Source organism: Ambystoma mexicanum, chromosome 6p (genome assembly GCF_040938575.1).
Source record: "Ambystoma mexicanum isolate Mex_15411 chromosome 6p, UKY_AmexF1_1, whole genome shotgun sequence".
Taxonomy (NCBI): domain Eukaryota; kingdom Metazoa; phylum Chordata; class Amphibia; order Caudata; family Ambystomatidae; genus Ambystoma; species Ambystoma mexicanum.
Genome location: NC_090935.1, coordinates 1,320,883,198 through 1,320,898,217, shown reverse-complemented (window position 1 = coordinate 1,320,898,217; position 15,020 = coordinate 1,320,883,198).

The window sequence follows — 15,020 nt, the reverse complement described above, 5'->3', positions numbered from 1 at the left end:
CCCTATTTGCACACAAAAAAGGAAAAGAAACCTAAGGAGACTAAGAAGGATCGAAAGAAGAGGCTATCTGAAGAAGCCAAGTGTGCATCAGTCAAATCAGGTGAGGAGGGGGATCGGAAGAGTATCTTTAAGCTTGACACTGCGCTTGCTAAAACCCACTCATTCGTTCACTGACTCTGAAGACCTCATAAATCACCTTATTACCACTATTAATAACATTATTGATTCTTTCACGCTGAAGAAGTCAGAAAAAACAAATGTCAATACTAATTCCTGGTTTGATTATTCCATCACTGCCTTGCGGCGTGACAAATGGAAGGCTGAAAGAGAGAAGATCCCACCCCTTGCGTATCACTACTTACAAACGCCTAGCAGCTATTTCGAAGCAAGCCATTATATCTGCCGAATCCGAATGCTATAACAATTGTAGCTCCTCTACCAAATCTAGTGCACATGAACTATTCACCAGCCATAAAAAATTTGAAGGTAAAACCCAAGTGGGTCCTTCCTTTCATTAGGACAGTAACTGGTGTCAGCTTATTCACAATGAATTCAATAAAAAAACCCTTGGGCACAAAAGTTCCATTGACTCCGAGATTAATCAGACGGTTTCCTTGACACCTGCTCCCCCAAAACTCACAGATGTACCTCCAGATATAACCAAGGAAAATTCTCTGAAGAGGTCCTTTTATTATAAACCCATCTCGGAGACGCAGATAAGTAAAATTGAGGGGAAAATGAAATCCAGCTCCTATATGGGTCATCTCTGCCGCTCAAGGCTCATCATAGAATTCAATTGTAACACTTGCACCATGGGTTGCTCAATTAGTAAATCTGTCCTTTAACGCAGCTCGGGTGCCTCTGCTGCTGAAGGAGTCATGGATTACCCCCTCATAAAGAAGAGCACCCTCGATCCTCATAACCCACAAAACTATCGGCCAATCACCAAAGTGCCGTTTCTGCTTAAGATACTTGATCAAGTCGCATTTCTTCAACTCCAAGAACACCTGTAGAGTAATCACCTGTTTAATGTCAAGCAGTCAGGCTTTTGGGCTAAACATGGGACTGAAACGACTCTCCTCAATCTCAGGTCAAGTGTGGCAGGCATTGTGGACAGAGGCAAATCAGCACTCCTGATGGTTCTTGACCTATCCGCCGCATTTGTTCTGATTGACCATTCATTGCTCATCAAAAGATGGTATAATCAAGCACTGTGTTCTCCTCTGGCCACCCAATGGAGTGTGTCTTTTCTGGGTCCCAGACTTGCACGGGTGTCCATAAATGATGCTTGTCCCCTTCCTGAAAGTCACATGGTCAGTGAAATCTCTGGGCATTACATTGGATGCCGAACGTTCCATGAATTCGCACGTTGCCCAAGTTAAGGCCTCATGTAGTTACATTTCCAAACAAGCCGTCCCTATATCTCTTCACATTGGGCATTGCTTGCAGCTGTACTCATCAATTTGCGCCTCGATTACAGCAATAGCCTCTTGGCAGGGACTGCAACAGGTAACCTGCATACTCTGCATACTCTGCAGGTCACACAAACTAATGCAGTTAGGGCCAAATTGGTCCCTCTCGCAGAGATCATGATCTCAGCGGCCAGACAGGAACTACAATGGCTTCCAGTGAAACAACGTGTTACATATAAGATGCTTACCATCATCTACATGTGTCATCACGCAGACGCCCCCCCAGTATCTCTCCGACTATCTGCACATAGAGCGACTCGTATTATACGATCCAACAACCCCACAAAGCTTACAGAACCTAGATTTAAACTCGTGGGCTTTGGTGGAACTGGATTTGATGTCCAGGCCCCTGTGGCCTGGAATACACTCTGCACCCAGGCAGGCTAAGTGCATCACAGAGTTCAAGAAGGAAGTTAAGACCCACTAATTTAATCTTGACCCTGGATAATCTGCCTCATCAATAAGTATTGGTGGGGCGTACTACCCCTTTCTCCACTGATCATGACAAATTCCAGCCATGGACTGCCTGTTACATTCTGTTGTGTGTCCTGTCTTGGTTTATTGTGCGCTCTGAGGCCTATGGGCGATTAAGCGTGTTAGAGAAATTAAAATCAAATCAAAAGGACATTCTATGAAGGGGGAAGACCCATTAGCGTGAGTGCTGAAGACAACTGTGAGAAACCTATTGTGAATGCTGAGAAATGCAAGGTTTGGGAGAGATCTAGTGTGAATGCTGAACAATGAAAGGTCCGGGTAAGACCTATCGTGAATGCAGAGCAATCAAGATCTAGGAGAGGCTTACAGTAAAGGCTGGAGAAACCCCAAGGTTGGAAAGGGACCTACTGTGAATGCTGAGAAACGCATTTGTTGCTGAAACAATAGTTTGGAGAAAACACAACAATATACAAGGAGTTTTGTGAGTAGCAATGTATACATTGAGGGATCTGTAGGCTGAAGAAGAGCCTATGAGAAGGAGCCTGCTATAAAGAACCAAATGGTCAAACACCTAGGAGAGGCCTTAAGATAGCTGGTGAAAGTAGGAGACTCTCCAAATCGATAATAGAGTTCACTTTGTGTTTCATTTGGGTGTGCATTTTTGGCAACAGGACGCTTCAGGTCGCTTCATCAAACCATGGTTGTCTGTGAATCATTCTTTTCACTTCTTGATAGGACCGAATGCGGATGGGACTGGGAGCTTTCTAGGCAAGCTGCATCACTCCCAACAGCAAGGGAGGGATTTTCCGGCAACACCTTGCCTGTGGCCAACTATCAATTTCAGTCCCCTCGCAAAAGCTCAGGGTTTTCCTTCATAGAACATTTCCGAAGGACAGAGGCTGGTACATCTGGATGTACGTATGCAGAAGCTTTGGAACGTCATAGTTACGACAAGGCTTCCTATTGTGTCTCCTCGGGGGGACGCTGCCAAGTTCCTTGTAAAAAGGTTTTGCATCTGGCATGTGCTTACTTAGCGTTCAGTCGATTTATCTGTTGAAGCTGTTGCTGTCCCTTCATGAGGACTCTGACCAAGTTCTCCATAATTCAGCATTCAAGAGGGGTGATTGGATCTAGGTTTGGAAATTGCAAGGGGAATTTGCCATGAGAGCATATCTGCATTTTGGTCTGCTACTCCTGGATTTTGGTCTGCTCCTCCCTCTATGGAATTTGGCTCAAGCATAGAGTCAGAATTTGAAAGAAAATATTTGTGTCTCTACAACTGGGATATTGTTGTCATGGTATATAGTACATTAGGAATTCCACTTCTAAAACCATATGCGATGAATTTACATCAAGAAAACAAACATGAAAGAATTTTAGGAATGGGTTTTTCTTTATACATTTTTAATGTAAAATCATAATGTTGGTTCATTTTCCAAAAGGCTTGCAATCACCATCGGCACTTCTCAAGATTGAGTTCCCTCCAATGCTTTCCAATAAAGTTGGTGTTCCTTCTCAGAATTGGCAGTATCTCCGGGTCTCGTCATCAACGTCTGTGCATCTTCTCAGGATTGGCAGCCTTGCAGAGGCTAGTCATCAGCCTCTCTGCTCCTTCTCAGACCCGATTGTCTCTAATGTATCATTAACAAGGTCTGTACTGCACCTCAGAACTGGCAGTCCCATCATGCCTCGGTCACATAGTTTTTATCAAGATAAAACAAATGTTTTGCTCAGGCTTTATCAGGATACAAGAACCAATTCGGAAATCACAAGGGCTTCACAGAGTCTTACCTGCGTCCTTGGCTTCATCAGGGTGCAATAATTGTTTCACAGAGGCTATCCTACACTTTCAGCTTTGTCAGGATATCACAAGCACCTCACTTAGACTTCCCTGGCCTCCTAACATTATCAAGATACAAGAACTTTGAACAGAGGCTTCCCCCCTCCCTCTTGGCTGCATCAAGTAATCACATCCCTTTTTTTGGAAACTTGTTTCATTTGCTGAACATATTTTGTTCCTACATTACACTGAAGTGGGAAAATGGAAAAACAGGCTCCCATCTTCTCCCTCTCGCGCCTGGCCTAAAGGTACACGGCCCAAGCACCCGCCACGAGAAGAGTTTGCCCATCTACCAGACGACCAGATACCCTGGTACAGGAACATAAGGATGTGTCCATCTGCCTGCCCAGCAGCCCGCCCTGCCCATGCCGATGCGTGCGGCATGGATCAACTGGACTAAAACTATACGTCGTTAGAGATGCCATGACGACCTAGCCAACGGGTAGCACACCTGTGCCAACATACACACTGGACACTCCCGCACCAATCTACACGAAGAATATACTCAGTGCTATGACGTAGGCGACAGGCATACTCACAGACGTGCATCTTTATTATTTTCCACATAGGCTCTCAAAATGCAGAAACGCAAGACGCACCATGAACTCATCTAAAGAGCTTGCTTACGCTTCCTCTAAACCTAGGTGCCATAATGAGAATTATAACAAAGACACGATACTGGTCATAAGACAGTATGAGAGTATAACCTAAAGCGCCTGTGCACCAAACGGTTCCACCAATACACCAGGCCTAAGTAGGCCGCAAGCAAGAGCTCCCGTGGACATTAACAGAACAAGAGTCAGGTTGCTGATCCTGCAGAATGAGCCTGGCGAAAGCAGACAGCCAAGGTCGTAATGTTGCAAACCCACATTCCAAAAGCAGACCATCAAGGGCACGATGTTGCAACCTCGCACGCCGTGCACCAACATCAAAGTCGCACCTGCAATTAAATCAGGCACACAGTGGAAAAACAATATTAATTGTGCAGAATTCTGCCTCAAACACGGTCCCACCTCACGTGACCAAGCCGAACCTGACGAGATGCCAAGCCCAGGAGGAAAGAGGCGCCTGGATCCCTCGTTACGAGACACAGGCAGATACACTTGAAAGGATCAATGGACATCTGCGACAGTAGGAGTAGTCGGCCATCCAGCTCATGAATAAGTCTTCACATTGTCTGCATGTACCCATAGTGAAACATTGTTGCAAATTACAGGTACACCGAGAGCTGGGAACAGCGATGGTCCCAGGCTGGGAAGCTCACGGGCGCACCAATCAGAACATGGGGCTCTTATCACTGACGCCAGTAACATTAACCAATCATTAGGAGTCTTCATGTAACAATTCTCATGTATCTAATTGTAGGGACAACCCAGATATATCACCTGACTAAACCTCGTCCACTCATATTATCCTCTATACGTATGCTATACTAACCCTACCACTCAAGCAACCAATTAAGAGTGGCAATAGGTTTTTTGGTAACTTTCTAAAGTGACGCAAGTAGCGCGTCATACTACAGTAAAAAGGGCCTGCGAGCCCCATGATTGTGTGTGTGTCAGGTCAGACGCGTATGATCCTTGACCCATCCCTGCCGTTTGTGTTTAATAAACAGCAGAGTCACCTTGCTTCTTGTGTGTGTCTCATACTCTATCTCTTTTGGGATATACGGGAGGAGTTGGGGCCTCCCTGCCCAGAGGTCTGCGGACGGCCCGGCCGACCTCGGCAGAATTTCCCCCCGACAAGTTGGAGGCACTGCTGAGATCTGTTTAAGATCGGCATTTTTATTTTTTTTTACTTTTTCCAAAGACTCCAGTTGCGAGGAGGCCCGGCGGCGCGGCCCCCTCTGCCGTCGCCCCCTTCTGAGGACTACAGGACAGTCGCGGAACTGCAAGAAGACCGGACAGCGCAATCCGGATATTGGCCCTCGGGAGCCGGTTGAGAAGTATCCCGCCCGCGGTTGGCGAGTGTCCAGACGTGGTCCAGACGAGGGGAGGTGGCGAGCTGCTTGGAGGGGTGCACGCAGTCGAGCGGCCCCGCATCAAGAGAACTTGGTGAGCATGCCACGCACAACAAACAATGTGAAATTGTGAGGGAGGGGGGAGGAATTGAATACGGGAGGCGGGAGGTGTTGCACAGGTGAACGGCGAAGGTTTGACAGTTTAGTGTTAGAAATAGAATGAATGATAGTTGAACAAGCGCGAGAGCAGTTGGCTACGTAACGCGAGAGAAGGGGGCGGAGCGCGAAAACATCACGTGCGGCCGCTCGTAGACACTGATTGGCCTAGGCCGCGACTACGTGTAGGGGTGTGTGTGTGTGCGTGGCTTCCTAAGATTTGGCATTTATTGATCAATGAGTAGATGAGGATCCCTATTGTTCGAGCAAGACACTCGATAGGTAGATGACGTTTCCCTTTAGGCGGTAGCTAGTTAGTTGCCCAATACGGAAGATAATTGGCTGGTTAAGCCCTCCTGTCGAGGGGCGTATCACACGCGAGGCGACGCAGCGTGCGCAGTCCGATTATATTGTTGATTTGATTACCTTGTTCCAGGAGTGACAGGAAGACAGCTGTGGGGTTAACAGGGGTAGATTGTAGGTGTATTTTGGATTTAAAGAATATACGAAGAACTTACCAGTAGCTCTACGAGGTGGGTGACGTCACCAGCAGGGTTGTCATAGGATATCACAAGCACGAGGCATCTTCGTTTTGAGAGTGGTGAGGAAGAGAATTGTGGTAAGGGAGTGGAAACGGAGATAAACGGTAAACGAGTTGATCGAGGAAAGGCCAAACGGGGAACGTGGCTGCGCACGGAGAACGCCGGCCACGGCAAGTGTAGAAAGGGGAGGAGCACGTGAAAACAGGACGACTGTATAAGAACGTAATAAGGGGTACGCAGCCGCAGTGGGCTACGTACGTCTCGGCCGCAGGGGACCGTAAGGGTGTTGTATAAAGGAAGAAAGGCAGAGGAAAATCTACAGATGTAACATACTATATTTTTATAATTTTCCTTAAGCAGACTATTGTAAGTCCCCAAACTTACGGGGCCAGGTAACGATATAAGGCTGTATATTGTGAACTACTAGTGGGATAAACTGATACCAGATTAGGGAAGGGTAGCGAGTGGAACGCTACTATGTCATACGGAACAGGATCGGGAGAGTGGGGGAACACCCTCACCACGCCACTACAATACATATGCACAACACTGCCACCCCATAGGGAGAAACTGATTAAGTATTGCATAGAATGGACCCAGGGGACGGATAACAAAATGTTAACACCGTGGCCGCCAAACGGTAGCTTCGATCCATATGCCCAACATTCACTATTAAATCATCTGCACAATACATATAAAGGGAAGAAGTTGGCAAACCACGTGGAGGTGTTTAACTTATGGAGGATGTTCCAGGGGTCCCGACCAGGACCAAATGGAATATTCACTATGGGGGAAATACCAGAAGAAACAGAGATTAAGGAGGAAGGAGAGGATGGGAAACAGGGGTATGAGGACCCAAAGACCACGGGAAACAGAGGTGAGGGAGGAGGAAAGAATAATAAAGCAGATGAAATAAAAAAGGAACCGAGCAATGATATACCCCTAGTAACGGGAGTAAAAACAGAGGGAGGGGGGTTGTACCCTTTAAGAGAATTGGGAGAAATAGAAAGAGGACAGTTAAGGGCGGCTGAGGGATACTCGAACCCGGCATACAGCCCTCCACCATATGTGGCTCATAGGAGAATGCCAGCAGGGGAGGGGAGGACTGGAGAAGACCAGACTGTGGAAATAGGAAATGATGAATGGGTAGCTGCACAGATATTATTAAAATTACGAGGTTCATTAACAGGAGAAGAGAAGGAGGTATTAAAGAAAACAAACAAGGATAATGCCAGGGAGAGTGAATTGAGGGGGGAAGAGCTGTTAAGAGAAAAGGAAGAGATTTTGGAGGAACGATTAGCAAAATTAAGAGATGAACAGAATGAATTGATCAAGCAGCTTGAGAGGGAGGAGAGAGAGAGAGCGAGGAAAAGGAAAGAAGGTAAGAACGAATTGGAAAAAATAAGGGAGCGAACTGAGGAGCAAAGGAGAGAAGCTGACAGGGTAAAAGCAGCAGCAGAAAGGGTATCAAGAGTAATACTGCGGGAAAAGAAAAGGGAAGAAGAAGAAAAAGAAAAAGAAATGGCAATATGGAGGAGGAGGTTACTATCAGAATCAACTAAGAAATACGAAGAAGGGAGGGTGATGGAGAGTATAGTAGAAAAAGAAAGGGCGAAATGGGAAAGGAAGAAAGAGGATGAAAGAATATTAGAACGGATGAGAAGTGAAGTGATGGAGGAATTGAAAAGGAAAAGGGAGGAAAATAGTAAGGAGATGGAGGAAAGGTATGAAGGAGAAAGAGGAGATAGGGGAAGGGAGATTGGAACATGGGGGGATGTATATGATGACACAGAAGTAGCAACGACATCAGCACAAAGGGGAGCGGTTGATAAAGGAGGAAGAGGAGAACTGGACCTAATAGATTTGCAAACAGTAACCATTAAGGGGGAAAAGACCGAGTGGGGGGTGCCGTTTATGAATAGCTTTTGTAGTGAGGAAGAGGGAGTGGAAAATGAAGGAAGAAACAGTGAAAGGGAAAGCTTAGATAAACTATACATCACCCGGACCAACATAGACTCACCATGGATCAGTAGGAGAAAGGATGAGATGGAGAGAGGTGAGGAAGGAAAGAAAGGAATAGAGGAAAGACAGGCACATGAGGACGCAACATCCCCATCCCCATCATCCCCATCACGCCCTCCCCTATCGCACCCTACATGCTCAACCACCTCACGTTCGTTACGCAAGATAAAACTAGCGCCCTTTACCGACGAACTGACACCCTATACATGGCGGCTTAGAGACCTCCCTAGTCGTAGGCAGGAGAGAGGTATACACATGCCCACATTAAATACAGAGAAAGATGGAAGAAGGGGAAAAGATGGAGAAGAAAGAGGTGTGAGCAGGGGAAATACAAACGAAAGTGAAAATGTGGAAGAAAGGGAAGAGGAGGAAGGGTGTGAGGACTCAATATTATGGAACACAAAGGGTGAAACAAGATATAATTTAATGCCACTTTTGGAGAGAGGTGGGGTTAGACCACAGTATGTTCCTTGGAAGCATACCGATAAAGAAAATATAAAATGCAGGCTCCCATCATTAAGTGGAGGTGCGGGTAAATGGATATATGAAATGGAAAAACACACCGCAGGACAGAAGCTGGCAGTAGGAGATGTAAAGGGCCTTTTAATATCAATATTAGGGGATAGAGCGGATGACATATGGAAGAGAGCGGGATTTCATGGGGTAACAATAACAAATACATCACAAGATGGGGCACCGTTCGCAAACTGCAGACATGCACTATGGCAGGCATTGAGGGTACAGTACCCAGACACATCAGATATAGGAGCAATTACATCCCGCAAGATGCATGAGAACGAAGATCCTGTTGATTATATCCAGGAAATTCAAGAGAAGTGGCGCATGGAAACTATAGAACAATGGGATAAAACAGAAGCTGGCTTCACAACCATCGCTACCAGCTATACCTGAACGATTCTCAGCAAATGCTGTCAACCATCTGTGGCAAGAAGCCTAAAGAGTTCTGGAACTTGATCAAAGGAACACAAAAGAATACCAACGAGAGCATCCAGAACAACGTGGGCGAGGCACGCTGGATCGATCATTTTTCAAAATTATTTGCTCCCACTAGTGAAGTGAACGTAACTGAAACTCCGACGAGCGACCGCCACAAAAAGACAAGCCCATGGTCTATCCCTGACGATAAAGAGTCTATCCTAGACAAATTAAAAAAACTAAATAACTCGAGGGCTCCAGGACCTGACGGGATCAGCAACATGGAATTAAAAAAAAATCCTGAATGCTGGGCCAACATCATGAGCGAACTCTTCTCCAACTGTAACAGTAAAAGAGCAATACCACCAACATGGCGAAAAGCCAATATTGTGCCCATCTACAAGAGAGGTGCGACAGACGATCCGAACCAATACAGGCCCATCGCCCTCTTGGACGTAATGGGGAAAGTTTTTGCGTCCTTGGCCCTAGACGCGTTCCAAGAATGGACGCGTTCGTCAAAAGCAATGGACCCATTCCAGAACGGTTTTATCAGAAACTCTGGAACTTCAACAAACATCCTACTCATGAGTGTGCTAAAGGGAAAGGCTCTTCAAAGTGGCAACCCAATCTATATCGTTTTCATCGATCTGGTACAAGCGTTTGACCAGGTAGATAGGGAACGCTTATGGGCGAAACTGGAATCTAAAGGCTGTCCGGAGTCAATTTTAAATCCAATCAAGGCTTTACATCAAGAAACATCAATCCGAGTTCGTCTAAGTGCAGACGGCCGACTCTCGGAAGAAATTGTAACAGCACGTGGAGTCAAGCAGGGTTGCCCTTTGGCTCCATCGCTGTACAACTCTTACATCGCCGATTATGAAGATTCCACTCTTACGATCAGACACTTTCCCCCGACAATGGGAGGGGAGAAGATAGACCGTCTACTGTACGCGGATGATATCATCCTGATGGATTTAACCCCTATAGGTCTTCAACGACAACTGGACAACATGGTAGCATATATGTCGAAAAACAACTTATGCCTTAACACCGCAAAGACCAAAGTGCTTACCCTGGGGAGACCCTCAAAGTGGAACTCTAAGTTTACTTGGCATTGTGATGGAAGGAAGCTGGAAAGAGTGGAAGCCTTTAAATACCTTGGGATTGTAATCAGTAACGATAAAGAGGAAAAACCCGCGCTTGAAACACTCTGGACAAAGTTAAAAAATCTCACAGCCCAAGCTAAGGCCGTGGACAAGAAACACGGCCGTTTTTCGATTGTACCCATCGTGAGATTTTACAAAGCCAAGGTTGTTCCTACCCTAGTTTATGGGATGGACGCAATGCTGCTAGCTCCGAACACCATCTGGGAGAAACTGGAAGCTTTTTTCTGGCGAAAGGTCCTCGGTTTAGCCCAATCCACTCCAATCGCACTAATAAGACGAGAGCTATGCATTTCCTCACTGTTGGCAATAAGACTGAGAGCCACCTTGATGTTATACCGCAAGGTAATAAACAATCCAGAAGTCAAAGTATTGGACCTCATACGGAAAGAACTTAACGAGGGAAACAATCGGGCGCTTGTAAGCTGGGAGCAATCCAACCGGAAAATGTTGGAAGAACTGGATCTTTCTGTTGAAACACTCATACACAATCCAAATCGAGTGTCGCAAAAACTTTTAGAAGCAGATTGGATCCATACCCAAGAAATGGCCTGGTCGTATTCCACCACAGCAAAATTACCAACTGCTCCAATGAAGCTAAACGACATGCGGGGCTATCTACTGAGGTTTCCAGATAAGAACTTAAGTCGTCTGTTCCTAAGATTTAAGCTGAACCAAATAAAAACCAACGAAATTTTGGCACTACGCAAGCAAGTACCATCAAGTTCCTGCCGCTTCTGCCAATCGATAAATGCCATCGAAAGCACAAAACATCTGCTAATGGAATGTACTGGGCTCAAAACGAAAAGAGATAGATACCTTGCAGTCCCATTGAAAAATTACCTCACCCTCGACGAAGAAAACCTCTGGATACTCCTGACGAACGGGAACAACATTAGATGCGTTATAGGAGTAACACTCTTCCTTAAATCCTTGACGCTCGAGTAGGAGGATTTCCCTTAAGGCTAAGCCTACTAAACAAAGACACTTCTAAAAAGAATTCGGACATTTGATATATGAAGACTATCATTCCTATATTTTTGTAAAAATTGTGATACAATTAAAAACAAAATAAAAAAAAAAAAAAAAAAAAAAAAAAAAAAAAAAAAAAACACCAGCAATATTTTACCATATACTGGTACAAGGGCTCCCAGAAGGAGTTCAGAAACAACTAAAGAAAGTAGTAGGAATGGAAGCAAAATGATGGCCCGAAATACAACTGACTATAGTGCATCATTGTAGGACATGGCAAGGAAAAATGAAACAAAAAGAAGAGGACAGGAAAACGGAAGAGGCTAAATTAGTACAGAAAAAGCTTACTAAATACACAATGGAAGGGGCACTAATAACTACACCTACAACAATGACCCAAAGCCCCACACAAGTAGTGGCTGCACAAGATTCCTCCCAAATACCACCTTCACAGACTACAACACAACAGGTGCCGCCACTCCAACCATACACGCCCAACATGGGAGGAGGATACCCAATGCAAGGAGCTGGATATTATAATTATAACAGGGGGAGAGGAGGAATTATGAGAGGGAGAGGGTACGTGTATGGTACCCAACCGCAGGTGGGAGGATTTAGGAATTCCTACCCCACAGGGCAACCAGTATACCAGGACAACACAGGGAGCTTTCCATGGCAGAATAGGGAACCACCGGTGTGTTGGAGCTGTGGACTATTGGGGCACATGTCACGCACGTGTAGAGTCAGACCAGGAACACCATCATGGAGTGATCAGGGACAACCACGGCCCGCACAGGTACAGCAGGGCATACCACAACAGCAAATGTTGCCACAAGGAAATGAACAACAACAACAATTAACACAACAACAGCCCCAAACACTGCCACAACAACAGGTAGCGATGACACAACAACCACAAATACCACAAACACAACTGGGTAGGGTGACGGTTTTGGGACACAACCCCTATACCGGAAATGGCCAGTCGTTGTACCCCCAATAGGACAGCCCACAGACGGCCTTGGTGTGTCCCATCCTGTCAGTAACACCTAATAGTGCGGAGGAACCACGCATAGAGGTAACGATAGGTGACAAAAAATGATCATTCCTTGTTGACACCGGGGCGACCCGGTCTTGCATAAGGGAAGGTAAATTTAAGATGTCAGGCAAGACCATGAACACCCAAGGATTCTCTGGGGCTAGAGGGTTGGTTCCCTTTACTGATAACATTCCCTTATCTATTGGAGATTACGATCTGTCAGTTCCACTTTTATATTATAGTGCCTCACCAGTAAATATACTGGGGAGAGATATAATGAACAGGTTGAATATGACGATCTCCTTTACTGAGGACGGCATAATTTGCTCTACTCCGGGGATTAACATGCTCACTGCACGACAAATTATGCAGGCATACTGTGGACAGACAGCGATTAGGGCGGAGCCAGTAGATGGTGAACTCTTCCAGTATGGAACGGACATGGCAATTGCATGGATGCCAGGGATAGAAGGGAAAATATGGAGAAGGCCAGCAGCCTATCTGTTCAGACCGGAAACACCTGTTAATGAACAAGAAGGGAAGGTGGTTTCAATGGATATTGAGAGCATTATTGCAACAGCTGATTATATAGCTGTACATGCCCAAGACAGAGAAGGAAGAGCATGGAGGGCAGTGATAGCATTAGCAGAGAGATGTAGGCTCACCCAGGTGTCAGATGAGGAGCTGTTTTCAGATGAAAAGGAGGAAGGTGAAATGGTGTTTATGATGAGTGTGGAAATATGGCTAAGAGTGGCCTACAAACAAGTAGCACAGAAAATTGCAATGGCACTTGAGGCACCCGCATGCACCCCGGTCCCTTTCTTTAAGGACGATATGTCAAAAGTACCCAAATCATTGTGGACTACTGGCCCCTATGACGTGGGCTGCATAAAAAGTATAGGGGGAGTAAAAATAAAATTGAAAAAAGGTGCAATACTCCCCAGAGTAAAACAGTACCCACTATCAAAAGAGGCAGATGAGGGCATATATGAAACCATAACGGCCCTTATAAATAATGGTATATTGGTCCCCTCAGAATCACCATGTAATACGGCTGTGTACCCAGTGCGCAAGGCTAAAGGGGGGTCTTGGCGCTTTATACAGGATCTCAGGCCCTTGAACAACATAGTAGAAGCGGAATATCCCGTAGCTGCAAACCCGGCCACAATATTGTGTGGCATTCCAGCAGAAGCATCACGATTTACAGTGATCGACCTTAAAAATGCTTTTTTCTCAATACCATTACACCCAGACTCACAAGATCTGATGAGCTTCACTTACAGAAACGCTAAGTGGAAGCACACCAGATTACCACAAGGGTATTGTGAATCACCTTCAATTTTCAACAGAGTGATACAGATGGATTTGGGTAACATTGAAGTAGAAAGCACGGTGTTGCAGTATGTGGATGACATAATAATCTGCAGTAAAAACGAAAAAACATGAAGAGAGGACTCGTTAAAAATGTTGACAATATTGGCTGACAAAGGTTACAAGGTAGACATGGAAAAGATACAGTACTGTCAAGAACAGGTACTTTACATTGGTCAGCTTATATCCCAACATGGAAGAAAGATCGCACCACAAAGAGCACAAGCTATTTCGACCACTCCAATGCCACAAACTGTAAGGGAGCTGCAGCAGTTCCTGGGGCTCTGCAACTACTGTAGAGCTTGGGTATTTGATTACAGTTCATACATAGGACCCCTGCTTGAGGCATTACGGGAAGCTAATAAAGGGGAGAAAAAACTGGGGTGGACGATGGAAATGAAAGAAGCTTTTGATGAATTAAAAGATGCGATATCAACTGCTCCGGTACTGGCATCCCCAGACTATGAGCGGCAATTTTTTATATTTTCACATTGCGACTCAGCAGTAATGAAAGCAGTGTTGGCTCACAAAACAAGCATGGGCTACAAACCCGTAACATTTTACAGTGGCCACTTAGATCCTGTAATGTTAGGCCACTTCCCCTGCGAACAAGGTCTCGCCGCAGCTGCTTTTGCGGTGGAAAAAGCATCAGAAATCACTATGGGGTGCCCGACTACACTATTTGTGGAGCATGCACATTTTGCGATATTAAATAAACCTAAATCCACCCTAACCACGCAAAGAGCATCAGGTTATGAGATCATTCTATCCAGAGCCGAACTATCAATTGTTAGATGTAGCACGGTCAACCCTGCAAGGTTCCTAGCAGAAGTAATTGAGGAGGGAGATTATGCCCATGACTGTACACAAATAACTGAAATGTACTCATGTACTAGAAAAGTTGAGGAAAACGCACTAGAGGGGGGTGAGCTCTTATTTATTGATGGGTCATCAACTATCGATCAGAGGGATGGTGTGAGGAGAACTGGGGCTGCAGTGGTGAAAATGATGGAGGTACCGGTGTGTGTGGCAGTGAAATGTGTACAATTACCACAGCATTACTCCGCTCAAGCAGCTGAACTGGTCGCACTGATCTTGGCGTTGAAGGAAAG